The sequence below is a fragment of the Aquarana catesbeiana genome, linkage group LG01 (genome assembly GCF_042186555.1).
Source record: "Aquarana catesbeiana isolate 2022-GZ linkage group LG01, ASM4218655v1, whole genome shotgun sequence".
In the NCBI taxonomy this organism is placed as follows: domain Eukaryota; kingdom Metazoa; phylum Chordata; class Amphibia; order Anura; family Ranidae; genus Aquarana; species Aquarana catesbeiana.
In genome coordinates, this window is record NC_133324.1 from 508,557,140 (window position 1) to 508,578,547 (window position 21,408).

The following is a 21,408-nucleotide window of genomic DNA, read 5'->3' on the forward strand; positions in this document are numbered from 1 at the left end:
CCATTCACATTTATAAATCGTTCAGTGCGATTAAAAATGCATTGATTACTGTGTAAATGTGGCTGGCAGTAAAGAGGTTAACGAGGAGGGGGCCCTGCAGGGGTTAAGTGTGTCCTAGGGATGTGTTCTAACTGTGGGGGGGGGGGGGGGCTATGTGTGATACGACACTGATCACCGCTCCCGATTACAGAGAGCTGTGATCAGTGACAGTGTCACTAGGCAGAACAGAGAAATGCTTATTTACATTAGCATTATCCCGTTCTTCAGCTCCGTGGGACGATCTCGGGTATCCCCGCGGATATCGAGTCCACGGAACCCGTGATCACACTCACGGAGCTCGCGGCAGGGTTGCACGCGCACCGCCGGCGGCACGCACGCGACCACACGGCAGCAAATTCAAAGGGACGTACAGGTACGCCCATTTGCGCAGCCATGCCATTCTGCCAACAAATATGTACATGCAGAGGTCGGCAAGTGGTTAAAGGGTAAGTTCACCTTTACAGAAAATCTGTAAGGTGAACTTACACTGGCACTTCTCCCCATCTTGCCTGGTCCCACTGACCATGAGTGCCGCGATTTCCCACTGTCACACATCGTATAGCCGCTTTACTGGTCCGGGGATACGAAATTCCCATGGCTTAGTCTCCTTAATGCATGTACAGATTTTCTGTAAAGGTGAAAATGGGGGAAAAGAAATTGCGCTCGGTGTTCAATATGAATATGAGAACTAATGGTAAAAAACCGTGAAGGAAATCCTGCAGCTAAAACACAATATCCCAAATACAGGGGCATACAAACTAAACAATATAAAAAACAGTGTAGCGCTGGATTGTGAGAAAAAGCGCATATATTGATATATGCGAATATACTAAAACCTGTAAATTTAAGAAGGCTATATGTCACTATTCTAAAGTGATCAAACACACATGTGTGACTCTAAAAAGTGTTCAAATAAACCTATATAGGTATATGAACAGTGAATAATATGAACAAATACGTGGATATATTACGTGAACTAGATATCAACGTAAACAACAAAGATCAATACCGTTATGATTGGCAATATGTAATTAGGAAAATATGCCAACCATTTGATGTTGATTATTCCAAAAAAACTTTTTAGTGCTTAACAATATTATAATTATTAGTTAATCATATGATAAAAACAAAAAACAAAAATACCCAAAAATAGTGAAAAATATATGAATAAAGGAGTAGGAAAGTTAGAACCACCCAAAAAGTTCATATACTACAAAATAAGTGTAGAGTCCCAAACTTGATGAAATTCCAGCATATAATTTCAATTCAGTGTTCCACTGCAACTGTAGCCCATCACCAAGAGAATAAGGCTGGAGGCTTACCAGACAGCCTGCGACCACCCTTATTCAGGGGGGTCTAAACAGGCTCAGTAGAGATGTATGGGTCCAGTAGATCTCACCTAGAAGGGCTCCACAGGAAGATATTGCTTGTGGTCACCGGATACTTTCCAGAGGTGTTCCTCGCTTGGCAAATCAAGGGGTTCCAGGCAAAGTGCAGCAGTATTGTCAGCAGGTGCCCCAGAAAGAAAAAAAGGACTCCGATAGTGCAGACCAATCTTACTGCTTTATTTAAAAGGATGCCATCAAATAGATATAAAAACAAAACTTCTGGCAGGGGATGGTAACAAAGACAAACTCCACCGCCGTTTAAAATTAAATCGCGCATGCGCGATTTAATTTTAAACGGCGGTGGAGTTTGTCTTTGTTACCATCCCCTGCCAGAAGTTTTGTTTTTATATCTATTTGATGGCATCCTTTTAAATAAAGCAGTAAGATTGGTCTGCACTATCGGAGTCCTTTTTTTCTTTCTGGGGCACCTGCTGACAATACTGCTGCACTTTGCCTGGAACCCCTTGATTTGCCAAGCGAGGAACACCTCTGGAAAGTATCCGGTGACCACAAGCAATATCTTCCTGTGGAGCCCTTCTAGGTGAGATCTACTGGACCCATACATCTCTACTGAGCCTGTTTAGACCCCCCTGAATAAGGGTGGTCGCAGGCTGTCTGGTAAGCCTCCAGCCTTATTCTCTTGGTGATGGGCTACAGTTGCAGTGGAACACTGAATTGAAATTATATGCTGGAATTTCATCAAGTTTGGGACTCTACACTTATTTTGTAGTATATGAACTTTTTGGGTGGTTCTAACTTTCCTACTCCTTTATTCATATATTTTTCACTATTTTTGGGTATTTTTGTTTTTTGTTTTTATCATATGATTAACTAATAATTATAATATTGTTAAGCACTAAAAAGTTTTTTTGGAATAATCAACATCAAATGGTTGGCATATTTTCCTAATTACATATTGCCAATCATAACGGTATTGATCTTTGTTGTTTACGTTGATATCTAGTTCACGTAATATATCCACGTATTTGTTCATATTATTCACTGTTCATATACCTATATAGGTTTATTTGAACACTTTTTAGAGTCACACATGTGTGTTTGATCACTTTAGAATAGTGACATATAGCCTTCTTAAATTTACAGGTTTTAGTATATTCGCATATATCAATATATGCGCTTTTTCTCACAATCCAGCGCTACACTGTTTTTTATATTTTTTTATATTGTTTTTTTATATTGTTTCTGTAAAGGTGAACTTACACTTTAACAAACTGTGAATAGCCGGTTGTCAAGTAGTGGGCAGCCGCCACGTCCCTAATAACTGATGACTCATTAGCTGTCAGCGGGGCTCCCTGCTAACAGCTGAATGTAAACTAAAGCATCAATCAGGATGAACGTCGCCGCCGACCCAGGGCTCCCTTGTGACATTATCGACCCAGCATGCCTTGGGTCGATTACATCACAAGGGGCGGGGTCACCCAGCAATGTCATCAGGTGGCCTCGCCCCCTAGTTATCTAAGAACTCTGAAACAGCGGAGCTGTCAGACGGCAGGAGCCTTCGTCGGGTGTGGACCTTTTTTGTTTTTTCTCGGGTTGGCGGTGGTGCCGTTCATCATGATTGACACTGGATTTACTTTGGGGGCATTGTTTTTGTAATAAAGGATTGTCAAAAACTGTCTCTATGTTTTTGTGTATTTTTGACACTTTTTTTTGGTGAATGCCTAGGGGTACAATGTACCTCACACTCATTCCCATGGGGGGACAGGATCTGGGATCCATATTCCAATAAGCCCTCCGCCCGCAAGACCCACACAACCACCAGTCAGGGTTGTGGGTAAGAGTCCCTTGTCCCCATTAACATGTTATGTTGCCTTGTATGGTTCAGGAGGGGGGGACATTCGCTCACCCCTCCCCCCCCCTTTCCTGCATGCTCAAATAATGCATTGTGCATTGGGCAGGTCATTCAATTGAATGGGATACACTACATGCAACAAACTTCCAAAAATAGCTCCAGAACTTTTCAGTTGTGGAGCATCGCAAATTTTTTCAATGTGTGTTTTGGCATGTTTGTAGGGCATTTTCCAGCATTACAAACATGCCGAAACACATGTCTGCTAACCGCGTTTAGGTTGTCATTAACAATCGATGGCACCACAAGCGCAATGCAAGCTTTCAACACGTTTCTGAAAACCATGGCAAAACATGCATCTCTGTGTGTTTTGTCACACGTTTATGAAACGCACAGGTGTAAGCGCAGCCTTTGAGTCAGAACTAATTTTTCTGGATTTTAAAAGTTTACATTTTTATTAATAGGAAAAGAACAGTAGCATCTATCACTGTAGCTCAGAACTATACATACAAATAGGGGTCATGGTACAATGCCCTTTAAGACCATGTCACAGAGTTAGAACCTTCTAGGAATCATTATTGGAACTCTCCCCTGTGATTGGTGTAACCAAAGCAAAAACATGCATGCGTGTAAGGGTATGAAAGGGGTAAGTTATTAGGTGGTGAGTAGAAAAGCTGCCTGAGACATATCACAATGGAGAGGACTCAAGGTAAAGCCAGTGCCATCTTGAGAGCATTATAGGCCCCCGGGCAATACCGTGCATTAGGGCCCTGTCTACACAATCATGCACGATTGTCCATCAAATGCAGCTTTACTGTGCCCGTGAATGCAGCCTTACTGTGCCCGTGAATGCAGCCTCACTGTACCCATCAAATGCAGCCTCACTGTGTCAATGAATGCAGCCTCACTGTGCCCACCATTGCAGCCTAACTGTGCCCATGAATGCAGCCTCACTGTGCCCACCATTGCAGCCTCACTGTGCCTGTGAATGCAGCCTTACTGTCCCCACCATTGCAGCCTCACTGTGCCCATGAATGCAGCCTCACTGTGCCCACCATTGCAGCCTCACTGTGTCCACCATTGCAGCCTCACTGTTCCCGTGAAGGCAGCCTCACTGTGCCCACTATTGCAGCTTCACTGTGCCCACTATTGCACCCTCACTGTGCCCACCATTACAGCCTCACTGTGCCCATAAATGCAGTCTCACTGTGCCCACAATTGCACCCTCACTGTGCTCATGAATGCAGCATCACTGTGCTAATTACTACAAAATCACCATCGCCTGGTAACACACACACACGCAGCGGCCATTTCCTCCTGTGTATCACGGAGCTGGCTGGGTCTGTGTTCGGCGGCCGTGCTGTAACAAGGTCCCGCCCCCCTAGACCGGCTCGTGTGATACGCGGAACACTGATTCCATCTACTATTGCACGAGCCGGTCTAGGGGGGGCAGGACCTTGTTACAGCACGGCCGCCGAACACATACCCAGCCAGCTCCGTAATACACAGGAGGAGCTGGAGAGAAAAAAAGAGCGGAGCGCTGCAGCCGTAACTCAAAGCAAGGACATTTCCCGGTATCCCAGTAGGCCAGTCCAGCCCTGGCTGGGGTCGCTGGGCAGGTGGGGCCCCCAGGCAACTGCCCAGAGTGCCCATGCGAAAAGACGGCCCTGGGTAAAGCAACCCTGTCACTATGGGTTTTAGTTACTAAAGCTGGAGAGTGCAAAATCAGGCTAACTTCTGCATCGAAACCAATCAGCTTCCAGGTTTTACAGCCAAAGCTTAATTGAACAAGCTCAGGTTAGAAGCTATGCAGAAGCGAGCCTGATTTTGCACTCTCCAGCTTTAGTAAATAAACCCCATACATGCTACCCCCCCCACCCAAAAAAATGATTAATACCTGTTTTGCCACCTGCACCACCAGTTTTTGCTCACTTGAAGTGAAGGGCTAGCTGAAGACTTCAGAATACATAAAACTTGGGGATGTTAGATAGTGGCATCCCCTTCTGTCCTCACCAGTTCCATTGGCTGACCCCTATGTCATTAGAGAATCAAGTAGACATTTCGCAAAAAGGAGCATTAGGGCACCTGACACAGATGGAACTCATGCTTGCCAATTGATTTACCGTCACACCTTTTAGTAAAATGTCCCGCTGTGACTCAGTCCCGGATTTAGAGCCGGGGGACAGAAGCTGAGGGACATCCTACTTGTGAAAATCTGGGCAGTTTAAAAACAACTTCCCTTGGCCCCATTTGTTCAGCAGGATTCCGGGGGCACAAAAGGGGAGTATTTCATCGCATTTGGGTGCTGGCAGAGTAATCCTCACACTGTGGTTGCCGCCAATTAATTTAAAGTCATGGCCTCTTCTATATCAATCCGCCAAAACAGGCCGGGACACTTATGTAGTGACAACTGTGTAAGAGAAATTTACCTACACTTTGGCTTTAGATATACTTTTAGTTTAATGAAAACTAAGGCCGCGTACCCATGAGCGGACTTTTCGGCAACAAAAGTCCGACGGCCATTCTGGCGGACTTTCGTCAGACTTTTGACGGACTTCCGACAGACTTTTGAACGAACAGACTTGCCTACACACGATCACACCAAAGTCTGACGGATTCGTAAGTGATGACGTACGATTGGACTAAAATAAGGAAGTTGATAGCCAGTAGCCAATAGCTGCCCTAGCGTGGGTTTTCGTCCGTCGGACTAGCATACAGACGAGCGTATTTTTCGACCGGGCTCGAGTCCATCGGAAATATTTGAAGCATGTTTCAAATCTAAAGTCCGTCAGATTTTCGACTGGAAAAGTCAGCTGAAAGTCCAATGAAGCCCACACACGATCGGATTGTCCGCCACTCTCAGTCCGTCGGAGCAGTCTGGTCGAAAAGTCCGCTCGTGTGTACGCTGCATAATGTGTAATTGGGAAAGTTACTTATTAACTCTCTGAGCTCATTTACACCAGATGCATATGCAAGAAAAAAATGATGTATTTCAAGGAGCCTAGATTATGCCATTAAAAAAAGTACAGCATTCTGCATTTTTTCACATATAAATATACCGCACATAGATATAAGCGCTACAAAAACACACTGCAAGCACACAACAAATGCATGTAAATGCACATGGGGAGCTGCACATTAAATGCAGGAATTGTGGTGTAAACAAGCCCTTACAGAGATCATAGTACTTTTCTTGGCAATTAATTAATCTGCTTTTGTTCACTGAATGAAGACATCTTTGTTTAGACATCATCCAGGGTTAGCATCTACCTCCAGGCTTGAGAAACTTTCAGAGATGACAAAATTATGTAAAATCCTGGGTTCTGTGCAGTTCTTGGCTTGTCTGACATAGATCAGCCACTCACATTGTGATGTACTACAGAGAGATCCAATATTGCAGTCTGATCTTTGTGGTAGAAGAGACTAGGAAGTAAATGCTTCCTCCAGCCTGCAGCAGAATGCTAATATAGTCTTAGCTTAGATGGTTTTACTTGGCTGTTTTTTAATGATAAAAGACTGCTGTTGCGATATATTGTGACATGTTCGGAATTTATTGTAAAGTTACTGAAATGTCCGCTTTGGTCTTTTGGACATGCTAGAAGTATGGTGCTCCATACTGTCCTGTGTTCTGATTGGGAGTACCACTAGATATCTTTCATAACTGAGATTGGAGGCCACGGGGTAAATGTTGTGTTCTCTTTTCTTGTGAGCATGGCACTCCCGCAGGTGTTCTTCTGACATCATTTTGCTGTCTCATGACAACTCTGCTGACTATGTTGAAATATTAGTGCTCTGCACAGCTGTTAAATGGCAAATTTTATATATATATTTATATAAGCTGAACTGTCTCTTTGTTAAGTCACTTCCTTTTGGAACAATTTGTATCTATTTAGGTTCTCTCTTTTTCCACTTAAGAGCCGGATTCAATGTATGTGAATGTATGGAGGGCCGCATTCACCTGCTAATAAATGACGATATTAGTAATCCTAACATAGTAATCTTAACAGTATAGGTTTACCTTACTTTAAGGTGCTTCACTAATACAATGCCAGTTCACCCTGAGGGAGCATGCTGGTTCACTCCCTCGAGGCTCTGGCATTGCTGCAGGTTCCCATCCCCTTCCCTGCAGCAATTTGTTTGTTAAACTTATACTCACCCTCTCCATTGCTCTCATGCAGCTCCAACATGACTCCAGACCCTTTCCTTCTGACATGGATGCTAAAAAGTGACAACTGCCTTGCTGCACATTAACCATCTCAATACCGGGCACTTACACCCCCTTCCTGCCCAGGCCATTTTTCAGCTTTCAGCACTGTCACAGTTTGAATGACAATTGCGTGGTCATGCTACAGTGTAACCATGTGAAATTGTTATCATTTTCTTCACACAAATAGAGCTTTCTTTTGGTGGTGTTTAATCACTCCTGAGTTTTTTATTTTTTCCTAAAAAAAAAAAGACCAAACATTTTGAAAAAACAATTTTTTTCTTAGTTTCTGTCAGTAAATTTTGTAAATAAGTAATTTTTCTCCTTCACTGATGGGCGCTGATGAGGCAGCACTGATGGGCACTGAGAGGCTGCACTGATGGGCACTGATGAGGTGGCACTTATGGGCACTGATTAGGTGGCACTGATGAGGAGGCACGAATATGCCACACTTATGGGCACTGATATGTGGCACTGATGAGCACTGATAGGCGGCACTGATGGGTGGCACTGGTGGGCACTGGGCACAGATAGACGGCACTGGTGGGCACAGATAGGCAGCACTGGTGGGCACAGATAGGCGGCACTGATGGGTGGCACTGATGGACATTGATGAATGGCATTGATGGGCAGCAGTGATGAGCATTGATGGGCAGGAGTGATGGGCATTAATGGGCAGCACTGATAGCCAGCACTGACTGGCATCACTAATGGCCACTGATTGCTGGCACTTTTGGGCACTGATTGCTGGCACTTGTGGGCACAGATTGGTGGCAATTGTGGGCAATCATTGGTGGCACTGGTGGGCACTTAATTGTAATCAGGGCACTGATGATCAGTGCCCTGATTACATACCTAGATGTCCCCTTTGAGAAGATGCTGCTAATCAGCTCTCCTCTCCTCACACTCTGTCACATTTGGCATGTAATTTTTTTTTGGGGGGGCGCAGATACCCACTTTTTAGAGGCATTCAGCTCCCGCTTCCTCCCGGGGCTCCGTGGTGCCGGAAGGAAGTTCACCTCCCCCCCTCCCTCCCTGTAATCTTCTGGGACACGTCACAGGTCCCAGAAGATTGCTTGGCCATTCAAAGTGCGGCCCGCGCATGTGCAGTGCATGCCCGGCTGTGAAGCCCAGCCGGGCACCCACAGTAAGCATGCCGGCGCCGTGGAGAATAGGTGGAGAGGAGCGGGGCTTCATATGCCCCGCATCGCTGGACCATGGGACAGGTGAGTGTCTGATTATTAAAAGTCAGCAGCTACACTTTTTGTAGCTGCTGACTTTAAATTTTTTTTTTCAACAGAACACCGCTTTAAGGGGTAAACTGAGCTCATTTACAGACCAAAGTTCATTCATTTGATCTAAAAGAACTAAATGTTACAATGTTTCTCTTTATCTCTGCCTATGTTGTGATAAACTTGACAGGCTGCCTGTTTTTGTTGACAGTTGTGAGCAGAGAACTCTCTGCACCGAATCGAGGAAATGCTGTTTTAAGATCATGACGGGGGTTGAATCGCAATCTCGATTCTTTAATGATTAATCGTGCAGCTCTACTAGAAAGTCTCTCAACATTAGGCGGCAGGGTGGTTGAGGCCAGATGCAAGACATCATTTAAATGGGCCTCAGTCAGTTGGGTTCTTAACTTGTTCTTTGTGAGTTTCATTTTTGAGAAGAGCTGCTCACATATGTAAGTACTGTACTTCCAAACATAGATGCCATTTTTTTGCATGATCCACTAAATTGGTGTATTTCCTTGATCCCCCCACCCCTGCATATTACATAGCTCCCCCACACACACCCCCTGTATATCACACATATGTCCACGGGCCGGGTGCACGTGAATTCATCACTTGCACTGACGGGCCAGACATTTAGCGGACGCGGGCTGGGTGCGGCCCGCAGGCTGTAGGTTGCCAACCCCTGCATACTATCTCATTTAAAACAACTCTGCCAGTACCTACGTGAAGTTTTTAAAAAATGCTGCATGGACAAGAAAGCTTTAAATATTTACATGCCCTCCTGTCCGTGCCACCAATCTTTTCTGTGTTGAAGATATACCACCGCTGAAGAAGTTTCTACATCCGCAGCCTCCAGGAGTGTCAAATGCCTGGTCCCCCAGTATGTGCTATTTATTTTTCCTCTGGCCCTTACATCATAACTGTGTGCTGTAATCATCTAGCGCCCAGTGGATGGAACTATTACATGTGGAGTGGGATCAGACACTCCCGAAGGTTGCGGATGTTAAGTTTCTTCAGCAGTGATATATCTTCAATAGAGATGGGCTGAACACCCCCCCAGGTTCGGCTCGCACCAGAACATGCGAACAGACAAATAATTTGTACGAACATACGAACACCATTAAAGTCTATGGGACACTAACGTAAAAAATCAAAAGTGTTCATTCTAAAGGTTTATATGCAAGTTATTGCCATAAAAAGTGTTTGGGGACCCGGGTACTGCCCCAGGTAACAATGCAAAAAAAAATTTTTAAAACAGCAGTTTTTCAGGAGCAGTGATTTTAATAATGCTTGACCACTTCAGCCCCGGAAGATTTTGGCTGCTCAATAACCAGGCCATTTTTTGCGACACAACACTGCATTGTTTTAACTGAGAATTGCGCGGTCGAACGATGCTGTACCCAAACAAAATTGACATCCTTTTTCCCCACAAATAGAGCTTTCTTTTGGTGGTATTTGATAACCTCTGCATTTTTTATTTTTTGCGCTATAAACAAAGGAAGAGTGACAATTTTGAAAAAAACACAATGGGGTTGATTTACTAAAGGCAAATCCACTTTGCACTACAAGTGCACTGCAAGTGTACTTGGAAGTGCAGTCGCTGTAAATCTGAGGGGAAGATCTGAAATTAGGAGAAGCTCTGCTGATTTTATCATCCAATCATGTACAAGCAAAAATGCATTTTTTTTAAATTCTCCTTGCATGTCCCCCTCAGATCTACAGCAACTGCACTTGCAGTGCACTTGTAGTGCAAAGTGGATTTGCCTTTAGTAAATAAACCCCAATATCTTTTAATTTTTGCTATAAAAAATATACCAATTTTTAAAAAGAAAACAACAATTTTTTTCCTCAGTTCAGGCCGATATATATATTCTTCTACATATTTTTGGTAAAAGAAAAAAAAAAATCGCAATAAGCGTATATTGATTGGTTTGCGCAAAAGTTATAGCATCTACAAATTAGGGGATAGATTTATGGCATATTTATTATTTATTTATTTTTTTACTGGTAATGGCGGTGATCTGCAATTTTTATCGAGACTGCGATATTGCGGCGGACAAATTGGACACTTTTGCACCGCAGAAAAATTACATTTCTAAAGGAAAAATGTCACTCAAAATTGCTTGCGGCTGTAATGTATTGCCGGATCCCAGCAATATACATAAGAAATAATTGAAAAAATCAGCGTAAGTTCCTCCCCCTCCCCCCAGTCCATACCAGGCTCTTCGGATCTAGTATGGATATTAACCTGTTCAGATCTGCGCTATAGCCGAATGACAGCTACAGCGCAGATCTGCTTTGCCGAAAGGCCGTCTATTGACGTCCTCCCCTTTCAAAGCTTGCCACGCCCCCTTGAAGTGGGCGTGTGCTGTGATCATCCGAGTCAATTAGACTCAGGTGATCACAGATCCGCGTAAGGGGCTGATCCCGGTCCCTTACCACACGATCAGCTATCAGCCAATGACAGCTGATCACGTGATGTAAACAGAGGCTCGGTAATCTTTTTTTTTTCTTCTCAGGCGGACAGCGTGAGAAGAAAAAAAGACGATCGCTGGCTTCTGTTTGCAGGAACATCGGTCCCGAAGAGGAAGAGCCTCTGTGCCCACCAGTACCGCCTGCCAATGCCAACAATTAGTGCCAAGAATCAGTGCCCACAGTGCCCACCAATCAGTGCCCAGAGTAAATCAGTGCCACCTATCAGTGCCCACAAATGCCACCTATCAATGCCCACCAATGGTGCCAATCAGTGCCTGATCAGTGCCGCCTAGCAGTGCTGCCTATCAGTGTCACCTACCAGTGCCGATCAGTGCCCATCACTGCCACCCATCAGTGCCCATCACTGCCACCCATCAGTGCCCATCACTGCCACCCATCAGTGCCACCTATCAGTGCCAGCTATTAGTGCCCTTCAGAGTCCCCTATCAATGCCCTTCAGTGCCGCCTATCAGTGCCGCCCATCAGTGCCCACCAATGCCACCTATCAATGCCCACCAGTAGCACCTATTAGTGCCACTAGTGCCGCCTATTAATGCCCATCAATGCCGCCTTATCAGTGCCCATCAGTGCAGCCTTATCAGTGCCCATCAGTGCAGCCTATCGGTGCCCATCAGGGCAGCCTATCGGTGCCCACTGTGCAGCCTCATCAGTATACATCAATGAAGGAGAAAAATTACCTGTTTGCAAAATATAAAACGGTTTTGTATTTTTTTTTTTAAACCTGTCTTTTTAAATTTTTTTAACAAAAAATGATAGACCCAGAGGTGATCAAATACCACCAAAAAAAAGCTGGGAAAAAAATGATAAAAATTTAATTTGGGTACAGTGTTGTATGACCGCGCAATTGTCGTTCAAAGAGTGACAGTGCTAAAAGCTGAAAATTGGTCTGGGCAGGAGGGGGGTTTAGGTGCCCAGTAAGCAAGTGGTTAAGGGGGTCCCTCCCAAAATCCATACCAGACCCTTATCCGAGCATGCAGCCTGGCAGGCCACAGGAAAAGGGGGGGACAAGTGAGCCCTCCCTCCTGAACCGTACCAGACCACATGCCCACAACATGGGGAGGGTGCTTTGGGGTCCCCCCTGAAGCACCTTGTCCCATGATGATGGGGACAAGGGCCTCATCCCCACAACCCTTGCCTGGTGGTTGTTGGGGTCTGCGGGCGGGGGGCTTATCGGAATCTGGAAGCCCCCAGATCCCGCCCTTTTATGTGAATGGGTATTTAGTACATTGGGGGGTGCTGGGATCTGGGGGCCCCCTTGTTAAAGGGGGCTTCCAGATTCCGATAAGCCCCCCGCCCGCAGACCCCCACAACCATCGGGCAAAGGTTGTGGGGATGAGGCCCTTGTCCCCATCAACATGGAGACAAGGTGCTTCGGAGCCATGTTGAAGGCATGTGGCCTGGTATGATCCCTTTTCCTGCTGCCTGCCAGGTTGTATGCTCGGATAAAGGTCTGGTATGGATTTTGGGGGAGATCCCACACCAATTTTTTTTTAAATTTTGGCGTGGAGTCCCCCTTAAAATCTATGCCAGACCTAAAGGGCCTTGTATGAACTGTCAGGGGGGTAAATGCCAATGCCATGCCATTTTTTTTCTTAATTCTGTCATAGGGTTCCCCTTAACCACTTTAATACACTATATTATATATTGTACACTGCATTATATATACTACACTGACTGCACTATATACCCTAAACTGCAGTATATATAGGCTATACAGACTGCACTATATACTCTGCAGAAAAATTGGGCCTAAGGTGTTGGTGGTGCCAGAACACTATAACCCCTCGCAGTTACTCTTGTTGGGCGCAGGAACGGGCCCTGCTGTTAAATATTATTTCAAAAACTGTAATTACATGCCCCTGTTAAACAGGGGCAGAAAAATTGGGCCTTGGGTGGTGGTGATACCACAACACTGTAACCCCTCGCAGTTACTCTTGTTGGGCGCAGGAACTGGCCCTGCTGTTAAATATAATTAAAAAAATTTTACTTACGTGCCCCTGTTAAACAGGGGCAGAAAAATTTGGCCTTGGGTGGTGGTGGTACCTTAAACCAAAAATATTGTTGGAAGCTAGCATCATCAAGATTCAGGAGGAATAGGATAGGCAGCATAGGCAGTCTTCAAGGGATCCCAGATCCATAGCAAATTCAATCAGTTACATCAGCATCAGGTACTTGATAGCTGCTGATCCAGGACTGATTCATTTTTATAAATGTGAGCCTATCAATGGAGTCTGTGGACAGTGCACTCTTTGATCCGTTACAAACCCTCCAGCAGCACTGAATGTGCATTCAGGTAGCACGCTAGATGCAGGACAGGCCAGTAGCTAGATTGCATATTGAGCAAGTTCTTGCCAGTGGTCCATCCTCAAGACTCAGTAACGCAGTGGGTGCTATGTTGGAAAGGTCTCCAAGTCTGCTCTTGCCCCTAGATGTTCCTGCACCACATAATGCAGATGCTGGCGATGGTTGTTTGAACCTATAAGACCTTGGCGCTGAGGACTGAAAAGTTGTTTAAAGGCATCAGTCAGCCGGCCACATTCTCCACCGCTCTTCCTCTGACCGAACAAAGCCTCAGAAACACGTTGTCCAGCACCAAGAAATGATAACCTCCCAGGGTCTGGAAAGGCATACACAAATTTTTCTTCAAGGCCTTCTGAAGATGTTTCATCCTCTGCTCCCTCTGCGAAGGCAGAATGAGTTCTGCAACTTTATCCTTGCAACGTGGATCAAGAAGGGTTGCCAGCCAGTAATGATCCCTCTCCTTGATGCCACAAATCCTACGGTCCTTTTGCAGGCTTTGCAGAATCAGGGAGGCCATGCAGCATAAGTTTGCAGAGGCATTCGATTCTGAGTCCTCTGGGTCACTAAGGATCACTTTATCCATAACTACCTCCTCCCAGCTACGTACAGCTTCTGGGGACTGAAAACCATCCCTTGAAGACTGCTGCGTGTTATCCTCTACATCCATGCTGACACAATCCTCCTTCTCTTCTTCCTGTGTGTTTGACGGCCCCGCAGGAATGCTATCTGGATAAAGGGGACCTTGAGAGAAAAGGAAGTCCTCCTCTTCTTCCCGCAGTTTTGCATCAAGTGCCCTGTCCATGATTCCATAAAGCGTGTGCTCCAGCAGGAAGACTAGAGGGACAGTGTCACTGATGCATGCATTGTCGCTACTCACCATCCTAATGGCCTCCTCAAATGGTGACAGGACAGTGCCAAAAGAAGCCAAGCTACCCTGACCCTGTCCTGGTGCCATACTCGCACAGGTAATCATTGATGGCCCTCTGCTGTGTGTGCAGCAGCTGCGTTCCACCTGGTGGGCATGTCACAAGTGAGGCGGTTGGTGGGTAGGTGGCATTCCCTTTAAATGTCAGCCAGCCGAGCACTGGCATTGTATGACTGGCGGAAATGACCACAGACTTTTCTGGCCTGCCTCAGAAGATCTCGTAAGCCTGGGTACCTGGTCAAGAAATGCTGCACCACCAAGTTCAGGACATGTGCCAAACATGGAACATGGGTCAAGTGTCCCTGTCAGAGGGCGGACAGAAGGTTGGTGCCATTGTCGCATACAACCCTTCCTGGCTGAAGCTGGCGTGGCGTCAACCACCTCTAAGCCTACCATTACAGAGCTGACAGAATCTCTGCCCCAGTGTGGCTCCTGTGCCCTAGGCAGGCCAACTAAAGCACCGCATGGCATCTTTTAGCCTGACCACTTGCGTAGCCCCTTGAAGAGCACTGCTGTTTCAGAGGACAATTCTGCAGAAGAGGCCATAGAGGAAGAAGAAGAAGAGGGGATGGAGCAGAGAGCTGTGGCAGAATCTCCACTAGCTTTTTGGAGGCGTGGTGGCGGGAACAAGCTCCAACAACACTGAACCCTGCCCTGCATCCTTCCCAGCTGCCAGCAGAGTTAATCAGTGCACCGTGAAGGAAAGGTAACGTCCCTGCCCATGCCTGCTGGACCATGAGTCAGCGGTAATATGAACCTTACTGCTAATTGCCCTGTCCAAGGAGGCCAACACATCGCCTTCCACATGACGGTAGAGAGCCAGAATGGCCTTACGTGAAAAGAAATGCCATTTTGGAACCTGCCACTGTGGTATAGCACATTCCACAAATTTACAAAAGGGGGCGGAGTCTACCAGCTGAAAAGGCAGAAGTTGCAGTGTTAGCAATTTGGCCAAGCTAGCATTTATGCGCTGAGCATGTGAATGGCTGGGACCAAATTTCTTTTTACGGTTCAGCAACTGGGGTAGGGAAAGTTGCCTGCTAAAATCAACTTGTGGTGTACTGCTAGCAGATTGGCTGCAAGTACTTGTGACAACTATTGCTATACCTTCATTGTGGTTTTTGAGGGGACTGGAGGTACAGGGGGGACGGAAAGTATTCAGACCCCCTTAAATTTTTCACTCTTTGTTATATTGCAGCCATTTGCTAAAATCATTTAAGTTGATATTTTTACAGATTTATTAAAAAAGAAAAACTGAAATATCACATGGTCCTAAGTATTGAGACTCTTTGCTGTGACACTCATATATTTAACTCAGGTGCTGTCCATTTCTTCTGATCATCCTTGAGATGGTTCTACACCTGCATTTGAGTCCAGCTGTGTTTGATTATACTGATTGGACTTGATTAGGAAAGCCACACACCTGTCTATATAAGACCTTACAGCTCACAGTGCATGTCAGAGCAAATGAGAATCATGAGGTCAAAGGAACTGCCTGAAGCACTCAGAGACAGAATTGTGGCAAGGCACATATCTGGCCAAGGTTACAAAAAAAAAATCTGCTGCACTTAAGGTTCCTAAGAGCACAGTGGCCTCCATAATTCTTAAATGGAAGACGTTTGGGATGACCAGAACCCTTCCTAGAGCTGTCCGTCTGGCCAAACTGAGCTATCGGGGGAGAAGAGCCTTGGTGAGAGAGGTAAAGAAGAACCCAAAGATCACTGTGGCTGAGCTCCAGAGATATTATGTGAAAAAAACAAGCGCTGATATGGATATATGTGAGTAAAAATAAATAAATATATATGAAAACTAATTGATCAATATAAATTAAGCTGCTATCAATAAAAGGTGATCAGAATCCCACAAAGCATAAAAAACATAAATAATTGATGCGCTCTAATAAATGATCAATCAATGTGTGCACACTGTGTAAAAAGTGTGAAAATAACCCATTATAAAATTGACTCGAAATAAATGAATAAATAAATGAATAAGTATTATGAAATAGAAATCGTAGTGCTAATGCATGTGGAAAAACACCCCCCCACAGTGCTCAGTAGCAATATGTTAAAAATAAATAAATGCCAATCTGATGGATATATACTACCAGTAAATTGCAATCATAAGATAAAAGGTTCAGCAAAGATAAATTAGTCCAGAATAAACGTGCAATTGACCCAGCAGTCCAATTCTTACTAAAAATAAATTAATTTACTGTGTTTGATCGCTGTTCACAATTACTTCCTTTTTTCACATCCCGCTTCAGCCAAAATAATATAGGTAGTTTGGTTCTCAACAAGGATGATTATATGAAAAGCAAGCAAAGAAATAGATCATTATGTGATGAACTGGAAGAAAAGTACACAAGCAAACTGCACAGAGATACACTCACGTGCGCCCAGTTTAGTAAACGCACGTGAGTGTATCTCTGTGCAGTTTGCTTGTGTACTTTTCTTCCAGTTCATCACACAATGATCTATTTCTTTGCTTGCTTTTCATATAATCATCCTTGTTGAGAACCAAACTTTTGGCTGAAGCGGGATGTGAAAAAAGGAAGTAATTGTGAACAGCAATTTACTGGTAGTATATATCCATCAGATTGGCATTTATTTATTTTTAACATATTGCTACTGAGCACTGTGGGGGGTGTTTTTCCACATGCATTAGCACTATGATTTCTATTTCATAATACTTATTCATTTATTTATTCATTTATTTTGAGTCAATTTTATAATGGGTTATTTTCACACTTTTTACACAGTGTGCACACATTGATTGATCATTTATTAGAGCGCATCAATTATTTATATGTTTTTTATGCTCCAGAGATGCAATCGGGAGATGGGAGAAAGTTGTAGAAAGTCAACCGTCACTGCAGCCCTCCACCAGTCGAGACTTTATGCTTTATGGCAGAGTGGCCCGACGGAAGCCTCTCCTCAGTGGAAGACACATGAAAGCTGCATGGAGTTTGCAAAAAAACACCTGAAGGACTCCAAAATGGTGAGAAATAAGATTCTCTGGTCTGATGAGACCAAGATAGAACTTTTTGGCCTTGATTCTAAGCGGTATGTGTGGAGAAAACCAGGCACTGCTCATCACCTGTCCAATACAGTCCCGACAGTGAAGCATGGTGGTAGCAGCATCATGCTGTGGGGGTGTTTTTCAGCTGCAGGGACAGGATGACTGGTTACAATCAGGGGAAAGATGAATGCAGCCAAGTACAGGGATATCCTGGACGAAAACCTTCTCCAGAGTGCTCAGGACCTTAGACTGGGCCGAAGGTTTACCTTCCAACAAGACAATGACCCTAAGCACACAGCTAAAATAAGCAGGAGTGGCTTCACAACAACTTCGTGACTGTTCTTGAATGGCCCAGCCAGAGACCTGACTTAAACCCAATTGAGCATCTCTGGAGAGACCTAAAAATGGCTGTCTACCAACGTTTACCATCCAACCTGACAGAACTGGAGAGGATCTGCAAGGAGGAATGGCAGAGGATCCCCAAATCCAGGTGTGAAAAACTTGTTGCATCTTTCCCAAAAAGACTCATGGCTGTATTAGGTCAAAAGGGTGCTTCTACTAAATACCGAGCAAAGGGTCTGAATACTTAGGACCATGTGATATTTCAGTTTTTCTTTTTTAATAAATCTGCAAAAATGTCAACAATTCTGTGTTTTTCTGTTAATATGGGGTGCTGTGTGTACATTAATGAAGAAAAAAAAGAACTTAAATGATTTTAGCAAATGGCTGCAATACAACAAAGAGTAACAAAATTAAGGGGGTCTGAATACTTTCCGTCCCCACTGTAAATGCTATTGCACTCTGTCAGTTCCTCCACTGGCTGATAATTACATACAGAACTGAGTCTGGACTTTTCCATACAAAATACTATCAAATATGGTCCATTTTTATGTAAATATCCCATTACCCAGCCAACAAACTCCTTCTCTTTGAATGCAAAATTCAACTTTTGTTGCAATATCTAATAAGCAATAGGAGATTTAGGCTCCATGCACACTAGCGTACAATGGATGTACACTGTTGCTGGTAAACAGACGTTTAGGAGCAGTTGGGCATTTTTTTTCAGCTGCCCCTGAACTCTCCTCTATGTTTTCTTATCAGTACATGTACGCAGGGTCGTTTATAGTCGTTTTTTTTAGGCAGTTGAGTTTAGAAGAATTTTTTTGGATTGCAAAAAAAAGGCTTTCAGGATGGATGTTCAGAGCCATTTGAAATGCCAACATATGTAAACACGGTAACTTGCGCTTACCTGCATGTCGTTTACAGGCGTTTTTAATGGAGATACATTTTTGACTATTTGAAAAAATTTTTTTTCTTTAAAACGCTCCTTAATGCAAACGCGGCTAAACGGGCTACATGCGGCATGTAATCGAGGCTAAACGGACGTTTTAAATGTCGGTTGCTATCTGTCAAGTTAAATCGTTCAGGAGAGGTTGTAAAAACGTCCCATGTACATGAAGCCTAGAGATAAAGTAAAACTTGTTAAAAGGAACAAAAAAGCCCTATCTGCTGGCTGGACAGAAGATTACATAATATTCAGATTTACCTGACTACCTAAAAGTAAAAATATAAAGAAATACACACAAAACATCTCTAAATAATACTAATAATACTAAAGAGATCATATAAAAGCTAAACAAAAGTTATTATCTTACTTAGTTGTCTGGGTCCAGCAAGCCCTCTGCAAGAGAGCTCAGGTGACATCGATGTACATGCAGAACTAAGTAGAAATCATCTGGTTCATCTGGTGCTGCCTACATAATATTATGCATTTTTTTCTCTTTACATCTTTGCTAAAGCTCTTTAAAAGAGGAACAGAGAGTATGCCCTCCCCAGCTGTTTATCTCTCTACTCCTCACCCCACTATTCTCCTCTTGTATTACTAACGTACTAACTGACATATCAGCATGTATGTCGCACCACTTCCTTAAGCTAAATCTCTCTAAAACTGGGCTGATAATATTCCCCCCTGCCCGTGCACCCTCCATGACTTTCCCACCAAGGTCAATAATGCAACCATTAATCCCTCCCCTGATGCCAGGGTACTGGGTGTAATGCTAGACTCTGAATGTTCCTTCCAGCCCCAAATCCAATTGTTGTCAAAAGCTTGTAGACTTCAACTCTGTAACATATCTAAAATTCACCCCAACTAATGAAACCAAGCTACTCATTCACTCCCTTATTATTTCTCGCCTTGACTTTTGCAACTCTCTCCTCATAGGTCTACCTCTCCATAGGCTATCCCCTCTTCAGTCTATCACAAATGCTGCTGCCAGACTCATCTACCTTACCAAGCACTCAGTGTCTGCCCCCCCTCTCTGCCAATCCCTACACTGGCTTCTCATCTCCCAGCAAATTCAATTCAAAATACTAACTAGAACATACAAAGCCAGTCACAACTCTACCTCAAGCTACATCACCAATCTTATCTCCAAACATCACCCAAACTGTCATCTCCACTCCTCTCAAGACCATCTGCTCTCAATCTCTCTTGTCTACTCCTCTAATGCTAGTCTCCAGGACTTCTCCAGAGCCTCTCCCATCCTCTGGAACTCTACCTCAATCTGTCTGGCTATCTCTCACTTTGGCTGCCTTCAGGCGATCCCTGAAAACTCATCTCTTCGGGAAAGCCTATTACACGTCCAACTAATCTCCCATCACTTCCATTAGCCCATTGCCCACTGTTACAACCTTTAGTACCACTTGCCCCAACCTATTAGATTGTAAGCTCTACTGAGCAGGACCCTTTTAACCATCTTGTATTTTATTGTATTGTAACTGTATTGTCTTCCCTTTTACATTGTAAAGCGCTGCGTAAACTGTTGGAGCTATATACAGTATCTCACAAAAGTGAGTACACCCCTCACATTTTTGTAAATATTTTATTATATCTTTTCATGTGACAACACTGAAGAAATGACACTTTGTTACAATGTAAAGTAGTGAGTGTACACCCCTAAGTGAAAATGTCCAAATTGGGTCCAATTAGCCATTTTCTCTCCCTCTTGTCATGTGACTGGTTAGTGTTACAAGGTCTCAGGTGTGAATGGGGTGCAGGTATGTTAAATTTGGTGTTATCACTCCCACTCTCTCATACTGGTCACTGGAAGTTCAACATGGCACCTCATGGAAAAGAACTCTCTGAGGATCTGAAAAAAGAATTGTTGTTCTACATAAAGATAGCCTAGGCTATAAGAAGATTGTCAAGACCCTGAAACTGATCTGCAGAATGGTGGCCAAGACAATTCAGCGGTTTAACAGGACAGGTTCCACTCAGAACAGGCCTCACCATGGTCGACCAAAGAAGTTGAGTGCAATTGCTCAGCGTCATATCCAAAGGCTGTCTTTGGGAAATAGATGCATAAGTGCTGCCAGCATTGCTGCAGAGGTTGAAGGGGTGGGGGGTCAGCCTGTCAGTGCTCAGACCATACGCCGCACACTGCATCAAATTAGTCTGCATGGTTGTCTTCCTTGAAGGAAGCCTCTTCTAAAGATGATGCACAAAGAAAGCCGGCAAACAGTTTGCTGAAGACAAGCAGACTAAGGACATGAATTACTGGAACCACGTTCTGTGGTCTGATGAGACCAAGATAAACTTATTTGGTTCAGATGGTGTCAAGCGTTTTTGGCAGCAACCAGGTGAGGAGTACAAAGACAAGTGGGTCTTGCCTACAGTCAAGCATGGTGGTGGGAGTGTCATGGTCTGGGGCTGCATGACTGCTGCTGGCACTGGGGAGCTACAGTTCATTGAGGGAACCATGTATGCCAACATGTACTGTGACATACTGAAGCAGAGCATGATCCCCTCCCTTCGGAGACTGGGCTGCAAGGCAGTATTCCAACATGAAAACGACCCCAAACACACCTCCAAGACGACCACTGCCTTGCTAAAAAGCTGAGGGTAAAGGTGATGGACTGGCCAAGCATGTCTCCAGACTTAAATCCTATTGAGAATCTGTGGGACATCCTCAAACAGAAGGTGGAGGAGC

At 44.4% G+C, this 21,408-nt stretch overlaps 1 protein-coding gene across 1 annotated transcript in view; it reads right to left on the reverse strand.

The window, feature by feature from the left end:
* S1PR4 (sphingosine-1-phosphate receptor 4) overlaps positions 1 to 19,203 on the reverse strand; it is a 90,232-nt gene extending 71,029 nt beyond the window's left edge. The window contains exon 1 of the mRNA XM_073593777.1: positions 19,075 to 19,203. The gene's annotated coding sequence lies outside the window, so the exon portion shown is untranslated. The remainder of the gene's footprint in view (positions 1 to 19,074) is intronic.
* Positions 19,204 to 21,408: the final 2,205 nt, after the last annotated feature.